The 18,769-nt window shown below is 31.9% G+C and overlaps 1 long non-coding RNA gene across 1 annotated transcript; it reads left to right on the top strand.

Annotated features, from left to right (window-relative positions):
* Window positions 1-828: 828 nt before the first annotated feature.
* LOC110929261 lies at window positions 829-4,761 on the top strand. The gene is made up of 5 exons (XR_004888438.1): window positions 829-1,406; window positions 1,497-2,264; window positions 2,394-2,457; window positions 2,714-2,747; window positions 4,553-4,761. It is a non-coding gene; the product is annotated as an uncharacterized LOC110929261 (long non-coding RNA).
* Window positions 4,762-18,769: the final 14,008 nt, after the last annotated feature.

The following is an 18,769-nucleotide window of genomic DNA, read 5'->3' as shown; positions in this document are numbered from 1 at the left end:
AGCGTGTTAAATGATACGGGATTCAAGACATGATATTTTTCATGAGAAAATATGGAGTCCCAACTATCAGATTATGATAATGAAGGATATATATTAGACCCCCACAAAACTCAATCTCAATCTAAATATGTCACTAATGAAAGTCAATGGTTTCAACTCATTCAAGATAGGTGAAGACTTGAGTTAATTAAAGGAAGCCGAATTGTACAATTTGAAGACAATGCAAGCTGAATCAGAAGAAGCCGAATTGTACTATTTAAAAAGCAACCTGAATCCAAAGAAGCCTAAGCAAAGAAGACGGCATCAAAGATCAAGTCAAGCAGTTATTACTTAAGATTGAATCCAACCGACTAAGAGTTATATATATAATTGAGGGGGAGTAATATACATGCTGTACTCTTTTTCCTTAACTAAGTTTTGTCCCATTGGGTTTTCTTAGTAAGGTTTTAATGAGGCAGTATAACTGATCCTGAAGTGTCAGTTAGTGTCGGTCCTGAAGAACTGATCCAATATCTTCCAATAGTATAATATAGATAGTGTATAATATAAAATGTCTGAGGGGAGTGTTATGAATGCATCCATTTTATGGCCCAACCCAATGTTTATGGGCTTTAGCCTTTTAGGGATTCTATTGTACTAGCTTATATATACAATGTATATGTAAGATGAATGAGATGATTGAATCAATTTTCTCCCTATATTTCTCTCTTGTTTTATCACATATTTAAATATTTATTAATCTATATATACATTTTTAACTTGAAACTAAAATTAATTAGAAATTTTGATCTCCCTCTCAAATTGGAGTTTCCCTCCTATACGCAATTTTTTCCTCAGTTCAAGTTCCATCAAAACTTTACACCATAGATTTATTATTCTGAGATTTTATAATCCAAACCCTAATCGTGCCCCTCCCAATTTCCATCGAACCCCTCTCGAACCTCAATCTCATCCTACGAGACAAGCCATCACCGTCATTTCATCGTGCCCTGTTCTCGTATCCTGTTGTCTTTGTTCGGAATTGCTGCAAGCGATTGAGATCTGTTGCGAACCACCAACACATCTTATCACCTCTAATGGCAGCCCTGTTCACCGGCTTATAGAACATATAGGTAGAAATTGGCAATCTTTTTTTACTTTATTTAATGGTGATGTTTTGAGATTGAAATTAGAATTTATTAGAGTTTGTGAGATCTTTTATAATCTTATGTATAGTGATTATGATTTTTTGGTTAGTTGACTATTGGTTGGCTGTGCTTAAATCGAATTGAAATGGACCCCAAATTTGATATGACAATATCACGGGATATCTATGAACATGCTGTTGTGCTTAGTGTAGAGATAGAAGATTAAGATGCATTTGAGAGATATTTCTTTCAGCGGAAGAAATACTTTACAGATGTTGGGTAATATTCTTTCGACTTCACATTCATTTTTTTTTATAACTTTTATGTTTTTTTGGTTGGGACAATGATTTTCTCTCCCAATCCCCACAGGAGTACCATAATTTTGGTCTCTCGTCTTTTGAGCAATCACACATGGAAAGTGCTTATATTCATGCGTTGACTGATAGACAAATGGTACCCCATGAAACTAATGTTTATTTCATGGATCTTTGGCAAGGACGCTTAAGTAAGAATTCTTTAATCTTAAATAGTAAATGAAATCTGTGACAGCCGTAGTACCACCCAACACTTTTTTCTAATGATATATAGATTGCGCTCCTGTGCACTTGAGCTCTGATTTATCTTTTTTGTTCTAATAGTAGCTAGTAGCTGGGGGTCTCACTGGAAGCAGCTTCTCTATTCCTATGGTGTAGAGGTAAAGCTGTCTACGTCTTACCCTCCTCAGACCCTACCTTAGTTTTGCTATTGGTGAGATTTACTGTGAGTATGATGATGATGGGGGGGGGGGAAGAAGAAGAAACGGTTTGTAGTGACAGCCGACATGGATACGAACAAGGTTTGTATGGCAGAAGTGTGGCAGGCGAGACGATGATTACTTTGGGAGCCAGGGGTGACGACAAGAGCTTATTTCGTGCTTTAGTTTGAAATGTTTTGTTGATTTTATGAAATGGTTTGATTGACTAATTCGTGTGTAGATGATTCAGCAGCAAAGTTGAAGGGAAGGAAAGTTCAATTTGATTCTATCAAACTCCGAAGATGAAGATGATGAGAGGACGAGATGGAATTTTGATTTTTGTCAACCGTGGTTGCGTTCTTTATGAACCAAAGTAAAGACATCGCCGCATCTTCGTCAATAAGGTACTAATTTATTAAAAAATATAATAAATATTCAATTTATAAAAATATGTAAGTGTGCTGACATATGAGATACACCATGTTACATCTTTATGAAATATTGCTTGTATTTATAAAAAAAATGTTGCTTAGGTGGTGCCATGACATTGGTGGTGAGCATGCTACAAATAAGCCTTTGATAAAAACCGTTTTCTAGGTACATATTTTTATATCTTTGTTTTGTTACAATCTACTTTGGACTTTTCCTTTTTTCATGTTATGATAAGATTATTTGGTCCATGCAAAACAACATTAGTTTTTTGTTTGCTATACGCGATATAACAATAGTAAGCGGTCTACACACATATGTTTTAAATAAGGGTAAGTGTGATAAAACAAATTGTCATGCTTAGTTGTATTAGATTTTTTCCTTATTGAGGAATTGACCAGATTGAAGTTATTGCTCTTTCTAGCTACGAAGAGAAGGATGAACAGTTCAAAGAACAGGTAGAGTACATGTTTTTTTGAACAAAATATTATGATGGACATATAGACCTTAAATGATAAATTGATCTCATTTTATATCTTTGAATTAATTGTCAAAATCGCGCCCCTGAGGTTTGGACACATTTGTCATTTTCATCAAAAATAACACTTTTGTACCACTTTGCCCCCCACGTTTGTAACTTTTTGCTATTTTCATCCAAACCACTAACTTAGTTTATTTTTCCTGTTAAGTTAAAGGATATTTGGATGAAAATGGCAAATATAAACCACAGGGACGAAAATGGCAAATGTGTTCAAACTCTTTTTAATTTCTTTTATTTAGTTAATTTTGTCACGGATATAATAAAAAAAAAATATACATGCAATTTTTATACGAAAAAAATAATAGTTTTCTCACATATTTTTTTTATAAATTTTCATCCATCCACTAACTAAGTTAATTTTTTCTATTAAGGCGAAAGATGTTTTAAATTTTATAAATTAATTTTTTTCTATTAATTTTATAAATTAATACAGGATCTTTTATTTATTAAATTTCAAAAGAAATCTAAATACAATTATGAATATTTTTGTATTGTAAATTAGGTGTAATATTCTTTTTTAACGAGCAACGATACCATACTTCTTTGGTATTGGTACCAAACTGCACCATATCGGTACCAGATCTCATTTTACATGTTATGGTTACTACTACTATAGAATGAAACATTAGACGCGGTCAACGTTTTTTTAGACATGGTAAAAAAAACCGTCATCAAAAAGTGAGATAAATATTGTTCAAAATTTGTTTAAGAAACAACCAAACCCGGTCTAAAGGGTTTTATAATGAACCAATTTAAAATGCTTGCATCTTCCGAGCCATCCTACTTCTTTTGCTGGATAAAAAGAAGTTTGAGTTTTAAGTTGATTTTTTAAAAATTTATTTATTATTTGTATCAAGATTATTATATGTAGTCTTTTGTTCAATAGAACTTTGTTTTCTTTCTCTAAGTAACATGAATATTTCGATTCTGTTTTTGAGAGTTTAACAAGAAAATAGCTCGTCGTGAAAAGTGTTTATCACAAAATATTAGATGGCATTATACTTATTATTTGGTGGGTAATTCTAAGGTTTGGTAACGGTACATTGTTTGATGGGGGCCTGGCTTTTGTTTTTCGTTAGGAGCGAATTTAAAAGAGTAGAAGATGAATTACAAACTTGGTACATATGATAATATTTGTTTATTTGACATTTTTCTATAAGGTCACAAGCATTTAAGTTTTATAAAAATTAGAGGTTTAAGTAGATTTATTTTTATAAAATTGATCTATATAAACAATTGAAAATTAATTTCTGTATTAATTTATAAAATTTAAAACATCCTTCGCCTTAATAGAAAAAATTAACTTAGTTAGTGGTTGGATGAAAATTTATAAAAAATATGTTACAAAACTATTATTTTTTTAATATAAAAATTGCATGTATATTCTTTTTTATTATACATGTGACAAAATTAACTAAATAAAAGAAATTAAAAAGAGTTTGAGCACATTTGCCATTTTCGTCCCTGTGGTTTATAGTTGCCATTTTCATCCAAATATCTTTCAACTTAACAGAAAAAAATAAACTAAGTTAGTTGTTTGGATGAAAATGGCAAAAAGTTACAAACGTGGGGGGCAAAATGGTACAAAAGTGTCATTTTGGACGAAAATGGCAAATGTGCTCAAACCTCAGGGGCGATTTTTGTAATTAACTCTATATCTTTTTTTCTTCATACCCTCTTCACTAAAAGAGTGGATGAAATTGGGTTTTTTCCATTTTGTAGGTGAAGATGATCGAAGTGAGTAGGAAATCTGAGCATGCTACACAAGCAAATGGTGAAGGAGGTTCACTCGCATAGTTTAATGAAATATTGTATTTTTGTTAGTATTTTTTTGAAATGATGTATGAAATATTGGTTTGTTAGTATCAACATTAATGAAATATTGTTAACTTTGTTATTTGAATAATTGAATGAAATGGATTGTTTTGATATATGTGTATTCTAATTTGTATTTTGAGACAATTATCATTTAATGTGAAATCTAGTAAAAATATATATATTTTTTAAAACACCTAAATTCATGACACGTATCTAAGTGTGTCATCTTCTTATTTATGACATGGGCTTCCTTGACACGCAATGTGTGTCATTAAATGTGCGTCATAAATGGGTGTTATAAATGGGTGTCATGAATGCGTGTTATTAAATGTGTTTCATAAAAGCATGACACACAAATGCATGTCATGTTAATTTTATGACTTCTCAATCAACGACACGCTTTTGCGTGTCATAATAACCGTTTATGACGCACAATGTGTGTCAAGAAATGTGTATTTTCTATTAGTGATTCATACGCTGTGTTTTACCATCCATGCTGGAGGATTTCTTGACGCTGTGTTTTAACAGCAAGCATATTTAGCAAGTAGATTAATGCGATGTGTTTTCTTGATGTGTTTCTTCATGAAGGATAGAAGGAAGATAGAGAGAGAGAAAGGGAGAGAGAGAGAGAGAGAGAAAATCGCATGAAATGTGGGGTGGTTATCGAATGACAATTATTTCCATAATTAAAACAAAATAAATGACATATCTACCCCTAATTAATTAAATAATCCTATTTTTAAGGAACACATATTACCAAAATACCACCAAGATGATCTCAACCATTAAACACACCCATTGGATGGCTCAGATCGCTTCCTAGACTTTCTAGGAAAAACACACTTTCCGTAGGATACCCACTCTCTCTCTCTCTCTCTCTCTCTCTATATATATATATATATATATATATATATATATATATATATATAGTGGAGAGTTTAAATGAGAAGAAATTTTTTGTAAGAACAAAAAAAAAGAAATTTCAACAAATAAGAATGCTTTATTTTAATTTATTTAATATAAGTATTTAATGTTACTATAAGGGTACATTGGTAAATTTACATAGATCATTAATTTGTAGTCTTCCTCTTTAATAGATAACTACATTAAATTTTTTATAACTTATCTTCAAAATATATTTTTTTTTCAAAAAAATTAAATAAAATAATTTAAAGTGTAGGATAAATTACGAGTTGTGTATGATAAATTACGAGTTGTGTAGAATAAATTTCAATGTGTAGGATGAATTTCGAACTATGTAAGATAAGTTTTGATGTGTGTAGGCAAAAAAAAGTTAGTGTGAAGGATAATAGACTTTATGACTAATTAATTATTCAAAAATGGTAATAAATGAGATAAGTGAAAAACTATTTAATGTTTTACAAAATTACCCTTTGTTCTTTTTCTTCTCAATTAAATTTATTCTCAAATGAACCTTCCCCTGTGTGTGTGTGTATATATATATATATATATATATATTTATATATATATATAGGATATGGATATGGTAAAAAGTGTCTAAAATGTGAGAAGGGTAAGAAGTGTTTTAAACCATAGGATATTTGATCTAATTGTTGAGATCAATAGGGTATAAAAATGTAAATTGTGTTTTAATTAGAAGGACCTTATGTAAAATTGAAGGTCAATAGTGACTTTTCCAACGTTTCAAAACCCCCATCAATCTCCTAAAAATCAGCGAATTTCTCGTACAGAATAAATTCTTCGATTTCCTTCACAACAACTTTTATAACACTATAAGAACAGTATATTACATGATAAAACACTATAGGAAGATATAACACTATCTGTTTACTGTAAGACACTATACATAAATAAAACACTGTTGATGGGGATAAAACACTATGAAAAGGAACAGTATATTACATGATAAAACACTATAGGAAGATATAACACTATCTGTTTACTGTAAGACACTATACATAAATAAAACACTGTTGATGGGGATAAAACTCTATGAAAAGGAACAGTATATTACATGATAAAACACTATAGGAAGATATAACATTATTTGTTTACTATAAGACACTATATAGAATAAAACACTATTTATGGGGATTAAACACTATGAAAGGAACAGTATATTACATGATAAAACACTATAGAAAGATGTAACACTATCTGTTTACTGTAAGACACTATACAGAATAAAACACTAATGATGGGGATAAAACACTATGAAAAGGAGATTAAAGATGGCCTGTAGATAATATAACACTATTGACGGGAAAATATAACACTAAAACAAGAAGTTATCGTAAACAATTAAATGTATAGAACAATTCGAATTAGCCTGATATACCTCATCGCCAGTTTTTGGCAGTTATCTTTGGAAATCAATTAATTGATAATAATGGAAAATTACTAATACACCCTTTTGAATTAATTAAGATAAAGGACACTTTTCATTTCCAAATTATTTCTTACACTTCTCATAAAAGTCTCACTTTGTACAGGATCCTCTTCCTATATATATATATATATATAGTGGAGAGTTCAAATGAGAAGAAATTCTTTAAAAGAAGAAAAAAGAAGAAATTTCAACCAATAGAAATGCTTCATTAGACTTCATTTAATATTTGTACATAATGTAACTATAAGGGTATATTGATAAACTTACATACATCATTATTGGTAGTTTCATCTTTAATAACTAACTATATTAAATTTGTAACTTATTTTTAAGATATATATTTTTCTCAAAAAATAAAAATAAAAATTCATTTATAGTGTAGGATAAATACGAGGCGTGTAGGATAAATTAGGAGTTGTGTAGGATAAATTTCAATATGTGTAGGATAAATTTCGAAATGTGTGGGATAACTTTTGATGTGTGTAGGCAATTTTTTTTAGTGTGGAGGATGATAGTCTTAATGACTAATTAATAAGTCAAACATAATAATAAATGAGATGATAAAAAACTATTAAGTGTTTTACTATTGTACCCTTTTGTTCTTTTTATTCTTAATAAAGTTTTCTTCTCAAATGAACCTTCCCCTATATATATATATATATATATATATAGATATAGGGTAGGGATATGGTAAAAAGTGTCTAAAATGTGAGAAGGGTAAGAAGTGTTTTAAACCATTGGATATTTGATCTAATAGTTGAGATAAATAAGGTATAAAATGTAAATTGTGTTTTAATTAGAAGGACCTTATGTAAAATTAAAGGGCAATAGTGACTTTTACAACGTTTCAAATATGGTAACCGTTTCAAAACCCCCATCAATCTCCTATAAATCTGCGAATTTATGGTAACTGTTTCAAAACCCCCATCAATCTCCTAAAAAATCAGCGAATTTCTCGTAATGAAATAAATTCTTCGATTTCCTTCACAACAACTTTTTATAACACTATAAAGAATAGTGTATTACATGATAAAACGTTATAGAAAGATATAACACTATCTGTTTACTATAAGACACTATACATAAATAAAACACTGCTGATGGGGGATAAAACACTATGAAAAGGAACAGTATATTACATGATAAAACACTATAGGAAGATATAACACTATCTGTTTACTGTAAGACACCATACAGAATACAACACTATTGATGAGGATAAAACAGTATGAAAGGAACAGTATATTACATGATAAAACACTATAGAAACATATAACATTATCTGTTTACTATAAGACACTATGCAGAATAAACACTATTGATGGGGATAAAACACTATGAATAGGAGATTAAAGATTAAATGTATAGAGCAAATCGAATATAACACTATTGACTGGGGAATATAACACTACAGCAAGAACTTACCGTAAACAATTAAATGTATAGAGCAAATCGAATTCGAATCACATCCCTAATATATCGCCTGATATTTTTGGCAGTTATCTTTGGAAATCAATTAATTGATAATAATGGACAATTACTAATATACCCTTTTGAATTAATTAAGACAAGGGACACTTGTCATTCCCAAATTATTTCTCATACTTCTCACAAAAGTTGGACTTTTTACAGGATCATCTACCTATATATATATATATATATATATATATATATATATATATATATATATATATATATATATATATATATATATATAGTGGAGAGTTCAAATGAGAAGAAATTACAAATTAATAATAAAAAGAATAAATGATACAAAGGTAATTTCAACAAATCATTTAATGAGTCTATTATTTATTTTTACTATTCAAATTAATGAACTTTAATCATTTAATGAGTCTATCTTATAAAATAGTTGTGCACCTTACACAATAAAACAATCGTGCACATGATCATATTCAACGTTTCTTACACTATTAAAACAATGTTTTGGTGTAGGGTACAGAATATGTAGGACTCTAACACTTTTAAATAATTTTACGACTCATAATAAAATATGTGTAGGACATAACACATTTGAATAATTTTGTCACTCCTAATAAAATTAGTGTAGGATCCAACACATGAATGGTGGTGAAGAAGATAATTATGGTGACATTAATGAGACTTTTGTAACTCTATAAAATATTTATTAGTATTCTACATCAAATTGTCTATACTACCCTTAGTAATTAAAGCATTAATTAAAAGTGGATAAAAATAGTATCTTAATTCTCAACCATTGATCAAAAAAATATAAGGTCTAGATTAATTTATTTTTCTTCTTTTAAGAATATTCTTCTCAAATGAACCTCCCCCTATATATATATATATATATATATATATATATATATATATATATATATATATATATATATATATATATATATTGGGTGGTGAGGTTCAGCTACAAAGTCTAAATTTCCTAAAAAGTGTACAAAGTCATAAAACACCAAAATTTCAGCCATAAAACACAGAGAAACCGCACAAAAATGGAGGGATGATTACTAAAACACCATATTCAAATACTAACAGCCCATAAAACATCAACTACACCACCGTAGAACTATGAATATAAAACACAACATGATAATTATCATAAAACACAATAATGCTACTTATTCAATAATCAGAACCTTATCATCCAAAACACAAAACAAAACACTTAGATATGTTGCTTTAGTAATCTTTATTTTGTTACTTATGGGTTTTGGATGTCTTTTATGGTTGACATTATCGTCTTTTATGACTTTTTACACTTTTTAGAAAACTTAGACTTTGTAGCCAACTCCTAATATATAGGTTGGGGTTATAGAGTGAACATTAGTGTATTTGTGATCTGAGTGAACAAATCTTGAACCTTGATTTACATCATTAAATCGTAAAATACACAAGTGTATTTTCATCATCAAATCCTGCCAGTAATTTACACTTGTGTGTGCACTTATGTATTGATAATCAAGGGTTAGGATTAGTTCATAAGTGTTGTTATTGTATATTCCGTGTGTCCGTCACTGTGCGAATAGGCTCGATAGAGTGTGTGTTGTATATTGTATACTGTATAGATGTGAGTTTGAAAATCAGTTTTGAATTGTAAAGTTCCTTTCGCACGAAGGGACACTAGCCATTCGCACGAATGGGAGATGCCCATTCATCCCAAGCCCTTCGCTCCAAGCCCACTCGCACGGAGGGCAATGTCTATAAATAGTAGATGTTCGTGAGAGCTGAGAGAGGTTTTTGGTGTTCCCAGAGGGGAAATGCTGGAGAATTTTTTTTCTACAGCTTGTAAAAGATGTATACTCTTTCGGTATGAATGAGGCTTTCAACTATTCTTCTTCTACTCCTTCCTTATCAATAATATTCTACCGAATTAGTTCCATTCTACCCAAACTTCCGTCTAAACCCGCTGGATCCTGGACTCACAAGTGGTATAAGAGCTTGGAGGCTGTTCTCAGCGACTAGCAACACAAGATTTAAGCAGATCTCATCAAATTAAAGACTTTTTCACATCTATCTTCTACTCTTTCTTCTTTTGATCAAATTTACGTCGAATTCCTGGCTAAATTTGTCTAATTTTTGGACTAATTGTGCGAAATACACTAATGAACAACCCTTGAACAAATTAGACCAAAATACAAGCAGAATCTTTGACAAATTGTGAAAAAAATGTCAAAATACGTAACTTGATCTTCGAGAGAACGGACCATTCGCACGAAAGGATATACCGACGTTCGAAATAGATATAAACAATTATATTTACTTTCTGAAAGTATACGAAGTTATTCGATTTGTCAATGTTTGAAATAAATATAAATAATTATATCTATTTTATATAAGTATCGGGTTTCGTTACTTAGGAAATCATGTTTGTCGAAACATTTAAAGTTTCCGTTTTGTGTTTCGTAAAACGTCGCCAAAATAAATATATCTTTATATTTATTTTATAATAAAACTCGAATTTTGATAAGTGTCATTTTTAAATTATAAATACGTTTCATATTTTGGATTTTTACGAAAAACGGACATAATTTCCTTTGTTTTTGGAATAACCTCAACAACACAAGTTGTCGATATAGTTTTCAAAACTCAATAATAATTCAACATAATGTATATAGTTTTCTTCACATATGTAAAAATCGTAAACAACTACGATACGATGGTTCGAGCTCGGTTCGCATAAACTAAAAACCTGGAGATAACGTAATTATAATTCTCTACGTTTAAACTTTACCAGTTCCTGAGTTGACCATCTTTGACCTATTTTACCGCTGTTGACCCGAGTTTGACCAGTTTAACTCGGTTTGACCAAGTTGACTTTCGTTGACCACAGTGGACCCGAACACCGAACCGAAAATGTGAACCGAGTTGACCAGCTTTTACTGTTGACCTGAACTGGGTCCGTTGACTGCTGTTAACTATCATTGACTGCCTTTGACCGAACCAGGGTGCTAACCAAACCGAACCCGTTAAATCGTAACCCGAACCCGTTGCACCCGAAACAACCGAAACTGACCCGAAAACCCGAATAAAATATGAGATTTGGTTGACTCAAAAATGAACCCGAACTGAGCGAAAACAAGACCTCACCCGGTTGCCTGTAACACCGTCGCCGACACCATCGGTTCGTCGGAGAACCACCACCAACGTCATCATCGGTCATCATCATAGTTCTGTTCATCAGCATCCTTAATCATCACTGACAAAAACACGTATCCTGTCAATTAATGTTTGAATCTTGATATAATTTAAAAAAATGAAAAGATGGAGTTGAGAGGGGGTTTACCGGAAAAATACCGCCGCCACCGGCAACCGTAATCATCGTCGACATCATCATTTTCTACGCCGGCGTGACACCAGAAACACCACCATCTCTGCTGCCGTAGCGGTGGAGCTGCCATGCTGCTTTCTTCCCCCGATCTCTCTCTCTAACTCTCTCTCTCTCATCCCGTTCCCTTTTTGTCGCCGCCGCACATGGCGGCTTTCCTTTTGTCTAGCTTTTTGAACTGCGAGCGTGGGTGAGGGTATGGGTGAGAAAGGAGAGATGGTCGTGGGTGCTCGTCGCTGGCCAACTGTGTCGCTGGAAAACTGAATCGCCGGTAAACTGAGTCGCCGGAGATCGCCGGCTTCGCCGGAGTTATTGCCGGCATTAGTGTTTTAGAGAGAGAGCGTTGAGGGCCGACTGCTAGTTTTTGATCAAGGGTTTTGGGCAAAATGAGAAAATGAGGGGATAATTATGCAGGGAAAAGATCAAATAGTAAGTTAATTTTGGCTAGAAAGGATAGGAAGTCATAGGATTATGACATGTGGCAACATTTAAAATAAAGAAAAAGGGTATTTTAGTCAATCCAACACCTTCTTCTTCCTTTTTCAAAACCTACTAACTTCAAAACCCACCATTTTCAAAACCCACCATCTTCAACCAATTCTTCACTTTCTATCTCAATAATCACTACGTTATAGTGCGATTTTCATCACCAATCAATGATTCAAAACCCGATCAACGTGTTCTTCAGCTTTTTTTGAAGAAAACCCTGTTTAATTTCATAAAAAAATCTCGTTTTTTCCGGTGATTTTGGAGATAATCACTCGATTCGTTCGATTCGAGCGTTGATAAGTGTTTCTATCATTCAAATTTCGTAAATTTCGTCAATTGATGAAGAAATCGGCTTCGATCCATGCAAGAAATTCTTTAATTTCATTTTCACGATCTGGGTTTTTTATTTAGTCATTGCATTTTACGATCTTGGCGGGGGTCCGGGGGCGGCAGCCCCTGGCCGGGTCCAAGGGGCAGAGCCCCTAAGCCCCTGGCTGGGGTTGAGCTGCATCAGAAAAATTAATTTTCCAGAAATTGGCTCATCTCGAAGACAGTAATTCGTAGACAATTCAGGCAGTTCACAGTGACAGACAGTTTTATGTGTCCATTGCGTTTTAGAAATAAGAGAGTTTTATGTGGTTTCTGGCTATTGCGTTTTAGAAAAAAAAAACACATTTTTAAGTGTTTTTAGTCATTGCGTTTTAGGTAAAACACATTTTTTAAGGTGTTTTCAGTCCATTGCGTTTTAGAATGAATCATTTTTAAGTGTTTTCTGGCCATTGTGCATTGCGTTTTACAAATAAGACATTTTTCTTTGTGTTTTTGGTGCATTGCATTTTAGGTAAAACACCTTTTTATGTGTTTTTGGTGCATTGCGTTTTAGGTAAAACACATTTTTATGTGTTTTCTGGCCATTGCATTTTACAAATAAGACATTTCTTTGTGTTTCTGGCCATTGCGTTTTACAAATAAGTCATTTCTTTGTGTTTTTGGTGCATTGCGTTTTAGAAAAATGTCATTTTTTAGGTTTTTTTTTTCATTGCGTTTTACGTAACCGGTGGTTTTTCTATTACGTTTTACGCAACTGGGTTTTAAATTTTTTTTTTAAATATAGCAATAGTATACTCGTTTTAAAGATAAAAAACGCTCGTTTTTTTTGGTGCAATTTTTATAAAAAAAATATGTCGTATGAAAGAGTTATTAACGTTTAAAAATAAAAAATGGGGGGAAATTGGAGGAGAGAGAAACTATTGGCTTGGATTGACTATAATACCTTTGAACAAACTCACGCGCCTCTTTTCTTCCTTTCAATTTCCCTGATTTAATCTTAGCCCTTGATTAACTTAATGGATGGTTAAGATCACTTCCTAGCCTTCCTAGCCAAATAAACTTCCTATTGTATCTCCACCCTAATTATGCATATACAGTTGTTTTTTTTTTTTTTTTTAATTTGGGCATAAACCCATCTCTATTGTTTGAGTGGCCCGATGGTGTTTCTACAGCCCGTTTTGGCACCCCAATTTTTAAAATGTCGTATAACGCTTATTTAGGCTCGAAAGCAAACAGAATTATGTCGTAAGTCGTTATTAGACGTGTACGTTCGTCGGTCGCGTCAAATCGCGTAAAACCCTTCGGTAGTTGTTTCTAATCCGTTTTTAGATCCGATTTCAACTGCGGTCATTAAAATTTGAAAACGAAGTTAAATATATCATAATATATTAATAGAGTTAATTGCTAAAATCGTCCCTGAGGTTTGGGCACGTTTGCCATTTTCGTCCAAAATGACACTTTTGTACCAAATTGCCTCAAGGTATGTAACTTTTGGCCATTTTCATCCAAACCACTAATTTAGTTTATTTTTTCTGTTAAGTTGAGGATATTTGGAGGAAACTAGCAAATATAAAACCACAGGGACGATTTTGGCAATTTACTCAAACTCTTATAAATTTCTTTTATTTAATTAATTTTGTTACATATATAATAAAAAAGAATATACATGCAATTTTTATATGAAAAAAATAAAAGCTTTGTCACATAATTTTTATAAAGTTTCATCCAACCACTAACTAAGTTATTTTTCTATTAAGGCGAAAGATGTTTATAAACTAAGACAGAAATTAATTTCTAATTTTTTATATAGATCAGTTTTATAAAAATAAAATCTACTTAAACCTCTAAATTTTATAAAACTAAAATGCTGGTGACCTTATTGAAAAAATGTCAAATAAAAAAATCTTATCATATGTACCAAGTTTGTAATTCATCCTCTACTCTTTTAAATTCGCTCCTAAGGAAAAATAGAAGCCAGTCCCCCCCTCCTCTATCAAACAACATATCGATACCGGACCTTAAAACTACCCACCAAATTGTAATTATAATGCTATGAACCAAAAGTTTCTTTACTCAAGCCACTCAGAATAAGTATTAGTTAGTTACTCTCATAATCTTAATTAAATAAATATTTTATTTCTACCAACATATTTCCTAGGTGCTCAACACATTTAAAAAATATGTAACGTTTTATAATTTTTTTCTATATCTACAACTAATAAATACTAAAAGTTGTAATCGATTGTTATGTGTTGCACGCCAATGACATTTTCTCTTTATAAAACTGATTTATATAAAGAAGCTGTAAATTACTATCTTAATTTATAAAATTTAAAACATCCTTCACCTTAACAGAAAAAATAAACTGAGTTAGTGATTTGGATGAAAATTTATAAAAATTACGTGATAAAACTATTAATTTTTTTTTCTAAAAACTCCATGTATATTCTTTTTTTATTATATATGTAACAAAAATAATTAAATAAAAGAAATTAAAAAGAGTTTGAGTAAATTGCCAAAATCGTCCCCGTGGTTTTATATTTGCCAGTTTCATCCAAATATCCTCAACTTAACAGAAAAAATAAACTAAGTTAGTGGTTTGGATGTAAATGGCAAAAAGTTACAAACCTTGGGGGCAATTCGGTACAAAAGTGTCATTTTGGACGTAAATGACAAATGTACCCAAACCTCAGGGAGGATTTTGGCAATTAACTCATATTAATATTGAGACGTAACTCGAGTTCGGTGCTTCCGTTTCCTTGTTGATTGACGGTGCGTTCTGATTTCTGCGTTTTTCGCCCACGTTTGTGTTTTATGCCGTTTGAAAGCTTGATATTTTCGCAAGACGAAATCCATATGATTAACTTATACGTATACAATTCGTATTTGTCGGCGTTGTCAGCATTTTATCCAGTGGTAGTTTGTTATGGTTTAACGTTCAGCAGATTTTCCGCAAATCATCATTCGTGTACTATAAAGTTGAAAATGGCGTTCCTAGGCATTCCAAAAGCCTAATTAAGTTAATTCGTGCCTTAAACGGTATTTATTATCAGCTAAACGTTTGTTATTCGCGTAATTAAAAGGCATTAATTACCGGTTGTCACAAAAAGAGCTTTAACAAAAAGGGAGTTTGATATCTTTACGAGCTTGAAGGGTGAATCAATAAAACAGTTGATTGAGATATACTGTTATTTGATGAAAAAATTGAAGAGATTAGGGATTGAAAATAATAAAGAAAAATTAGTTGACAAGCTGGCTGATGCGTTACCTCAGGAGGGTGATTGATCGACATGTCTAATGATTTTGAAAAATGGAAGAGAGTATTCTGATTTTAATCTTGAAATGTTTATCGAAAAGCTGGAAGGACATGAATTGGAATTGAAAAAGGCAGCTAAAATGCAGAGTTATAACACACAACAAGATGTGAGTCTGTATTATAAGAATAGCAGTTCTTCAAACATTCAGAGACCGAAGATACAAACAACATACAGTGCATACAACTCGATGGGATTTTCTGGTTTTTCTTCAACCAGTGTTGGGATTGAACCCTAACAGAGGAACAGATAATGTAAAGCCAAAACCGGATCCCATCCGTGGACACTTAATAAGCAGCAGTTTACTCTAATCTCTCCCCTTGACAGTGGTTATCTAACAGCTGATGGATGTTAAGTGCTGCTCAACTACAACAACTGATAAACCAAACTCTGATGCTTATCTAACAACTGTTGAAGACAAACTCTGTTGCTCTATCTACTTCCGTATCCTAAGTACTGCTGAAGACTCAAGCACTGCCCTCTCAAAGACTGATCACCTTTGAAGAAAGCACTGAAGACTCAACATCTGTGCTAAGGCTACAACAGTGGAACGTGAAGCAGTAGTTTCCTTATGTTTTGTACTTTAGTGATTATCAGATGTTACATAACAGTAGTTTGTATAGAACAGTATTTATAGTTTGTTAGGTCGTTAGATGTCACTATCATAGTGACGTCAGCTGAAGCATATCAGTAGTTTGGTTTGCCTATAAGTATGACAGTACTCTGTACTGTTACACTTGATCGTTTTGAGTGAGTTTTTCTCCTCAATTCATCCTTTCATCTTGTGCAACCAACTCTGGTGTATCAGGCTGAGGGGGAGTTTAGATTGTAAGCATGCACTGTAATCTTTTGCTTTTATGTAAATCTTTTGACTCAATGAAAAGCAATTGTTTATCAATCTACACTTTCCTTTGTTTGTGTTTACAAAGTTTGCTACTCATTTCCGCTGCACTTATTCGTTTTATGCAAACAAACACAATCACAGACAGCCTTAGATCCTAACAATTGGTATCAGAGCTTGGACAGTCAAATTCGATCTTACAATCAATTTGACATAACAGTTCAGCTCAAAATTTATTGATACTAAGGTTGGTTGTATTTAGTTGGAAAACAGAGTAACGAGTGAATCATGGTCAAAATGGTTATTCAGATACTCTGTAAATCAACCAAGATGTCATATGACACACAAATCTCACACAACAAGTGTTATCATGCATATGTCACTCATAGTTTTCAGATCTATAAAATATCTGATGAATTATGGGATCGTTCGATGTTTTCAAAATTGATTTCAATTGTTGTTTTGATATTTGTGATGTTTTCAATAAAACTAAAGTATATACCTCAATTCAGCAAAATCTATGTTTATCTAAAACACTAGAATATTGCTGACATAGAAAAGAGGGAATAATACTTTAGTCAAAATCTCTCATGTGCTCAAAGGCAAGTTGAGTACCTTCAAAAGGACCAAATCGACTTTGTCTAAACACATTGAGAAAATAAGGTGTCAAAACAGTCCTAATCATAAGTAATGTGAGATCTGTAATAAAACATGTTCAAATATGGTCAGATCTCTCAAAACATTGCTTCAAAGTGATTATGGACAAAGTATGTTCAAAATATAATCTCCTAGTGAGTATTTCTGAACATATGAATAAACAGGGTAAAAGGGTAAAGGAAAATGAACTAATCTCAAAGTGTAGCTATCTCAAAACTTTTAAAGTCAAAAGGAGAGAGTATAAGCATAAAACACTCTTGAGGTTACAACTAGGTCATCAGTGGTCATTATGCAACTATGTGCATTCATCAAAACAGGAATTGTTCTGGTAACGATAGCATCTTCAGTGATGGTGCTTAAAAGGAGTTTACAATCAATTGACAAGAAAATGACCAAAACAATGGTCAAAATAACTTGAGAATAATATGATCATGAATTCATTGGAAAACTGTCTGATCCTTTTGATTATCTTCAAAACATCCTTTATTTTTTTTAGGTGTTTTCCTCTTAAATAAAAACCAGATATATTTTATTCTTTTATGAAATATATTTTGTTCTTTTACTCATTTTTAATAGTAAAAGTTTATCTCTGGTCAGGATGTAATTTCCTTATTTTTGTGTGAAATTACTATCCTTAAATCTGGTCAAAAGGAAATGACACACATATCAAGGTCATGTTAAACTCAAGTTTGGTTTTCACAGATCATAAATTGATTGCAAATTGATTTAGACTACTGAGATACTCATGCTCTAGTTCAGGTAATTAGACACAAAATGAGCAGCTCAAGTAGAAATGTCTTCATCAACTAGGATGCTAAACCATTGTCTAAATAATAGACACTTGGCAAAACCTAGAACAAAAAATTCCTGTAAACAACTGCTGGCAATTTGATCTTGATAATTTACATCTAAAATGTATTTTGTTAAGAATAGCATTTCAAATGCTCAAACAGATGTTAGATAAGATACTGTGCTTTCACAAAGTAAAATCAAGTTCTACATCTGAACAAGCAGATGCTAACATTTTTGTCAAGAGTTGAAACACTGCTGCACTATCAGTTGTTGAGAAAAAAAATCTTCATTATTCTACCACTGTTGTATCTAAAATGCTGTTGTGCTTTAACATCTGCTCTCTAAAGTCTGTCCACTGCTAAAGTGTCAACCTCTGCTCTTCAAAAACACTATGTTTAAAATCATTGTTTCATCCACTGATACATCCACTATTTCATTTTATTACCGTTGTAACTACTGATACTTGATCCATCAGTAGTTGTTAAAACAACTGTCTTCCATCATT

This window comes from Helianthus annuus, chromosome 3 (assembly GCF_002127325.2).
Source record: "Helianthus annuus cultivar XRQ/B chromosome 3, HanXRQr2.0-SUNRISE, whole genome shotgun sequence".
Classification (NCBI taxonomy): domain Eukaryota; kingdom Viridiplantae; phylum Streptophyta; class Magnoliopsida; order Asterales; family Asteraceae; genus Helianthus; species Helianthus annuus.
The sequence above is the reverse complement of the archived record's forward strand: the minus strand, read 5'-3'. Positions and strand labels throughout refer to the sequence as shown.